Here is a 2165-nt window from a genome sequence, read left to right as displayed (position 1 = left end):
TTTCTTAAAAAAAATTCCCAAAAATGAGTGACACTAGTAAGGCAGCCTTAAAACGTATTTTTGAAATTAATACTGTAAATAATTTATTTCGATTAATTTTCCATAATTCTACTGTCGTCCGAAGAATGCTTTAACACCGGATTCGATTATGACGCAAACCAGAGAACAAAATAATAGGTTAGCATGGTTGGCGACTTGGAACCTGGCATTAAAAGTCGTTGCATTAAGCGGATTATTAACCAGGCTGCGTAATGCACAACAATCTCGCTAGCGGAAATAACGCAGAAGGTGAAAAACGATGTGGACGGTGTTAATTGAATTCCGGATATGGACGTCGAAATTATCATGCGTCCACGCGATTATGGTAATGCCGCGCGGATCGAAATAGCCATCGCTGGTCGTCGGAGGTGCCGCGATAAATTTTCATAAATCGCGTTTCGCGCACGCCCCGCGATATTTCATACTAATTGCGAAAATTCGAATCGAAACTGAAATATAAAATTGAAATGGAGTCGGTGATCGTGAAACGACGTGATGGAACCCATCCCGATGTTTACATGAATAATAGGTCCTCCGCGATCCCCGAGGGTTTAACCGACGATCAGGGAATAATTCCCATTTCAATTTCTACTCTGGTTTTCCTCAGGTCTCTCCTTATCTGTCGACCAGATTTTATCCGCCCTGAAACATCCCTTCGACGATCGTTATACCCCTGTTCCCTCCTTATCGGCTCTTATCTGTAACCAAATGAGACTCTAGAGTCACTAGCATTGATTGCAGATCTACTTTGTCCCAACATGTCGAATTCTCAATGGATCCTTCGTTTCACCAAGTCGAATTTCCATCAATTTCATCCGTCTCCCTTTCGCTACTGTTCTTTCTCCCACCCGATTCCTATTTCCGACTGATCCTCAACCGTTTAACCCTATTCTCGAACATGAGGCGTCTCCCGTTTATCCTTGGTCCTCAGTTGAAGCGCGACACACGCATCCAACGAGCTGCGTGGCGAACATCAAACGTGCCGACAGGCACGACGCGCACCTGCCTCCGTCACGCGTCCAGGTAAACGGCTCCTTCCGTCCTCGTCTGACCTACGAACATTCTCATTACTCCCACTCCGGGACGATAGCTCGTCGCCCTAAACAAGTACAGTCTAAACTATTCGACCATCTGATCTCTTTATTAACATTTTTAAATGTACATTACTACAAAGTGAAAGTGGACACGTGCGCGACGGAGTCGCCCCTGTTGGCCAACGAACAAGATTGATGAGGCAGCAATTCCAGGAACAAACGGTGAAGTGTTAAGCAGCCTGGTCACGTTTCTCGTCAACCAGGTAGCACGAGGATGCTGAACAAGGTAGCCTGTTAATTAGCAACGATACCAAACACGAGCAACGAGCAAATCGTTAATGATCTGGCTCTTTGTTATTCCCGCTCGCGTGACGGTGAAAGGACACAGGGAAAGATCCCGGGAAGGGTGCCACGACCCTTTGTTATCGAGGCTCGCGCTTAAGCTGCTCGCGAAGGGCGACGTTTACAATGAGACTGTAAAAGCGTTATCATAATTAATTCTCGCGGGTCCCGACGAGAATTAATGATTTGTTTGCAAAGGGCATCCATTTTTTTTTTTTTTTTTCGAAAATTTTTCCCTTTCCACGAAGCCAGGCGCGTTTCAAGCGAAGACGCACCGATATCAGTTTCTACGAACAGGACGATTCAGGTGACCGTGAGCAGCATCGAGAAGGAGAGCATTACCGAGCGACCAAAAAGGGGGAGGATAAGCGAGAGAAAAAAGAGATAAACGAGTGAGGCGACGTATGGGGAAAGGATGAAAGGCGCCGACTGCCCTCCAAGAGAGACGCTCCTATCCTCTGACTCCCCTTTTCTCGATTACACCTGGTCACGACGCAGTTCCCCGTATCCAGCTCCTGTTAGTGTCAAATCACCGTGTTACGTGTCCTACTGCTAGTCACCGTTCGTTACGTTCACCGTTTATATCTACGACGAGCATCACTTCAGCTTTCGCTACTGATATCGCTTATCAGAGATTATTAACACTAGAAAGACTGAAACTTAGTATATACCTATATTGCCCAAAAGCAGTAAAAATGACTGCATTGTGAAAGAATATTGTGTAAAGAAATTTGTCTAAAATTAATTTTT

Source organism: Ceratina calcarata, unplaced genomic scaffold (assembly GCF_001652005.2).
Source record: "Ceratina calcarata isolate Rehan_Ccalc_2016 unplaced genomic scaffold, ASM165200v1 scaffold123.2, whole genome shotgun sequence".
Classification (NCBI taxonomy): domain Eukaryota; kingdom Metazoa; phylum Arthropoda; class Insecta; order Hymenoptera; family Apidae; genus Ceratina; species Ceratina calcarata.
The sequence above is the reverse complement of the archived record's forward strand: the minus strand, read 5'-3'. Positions refer to the sequence as shown.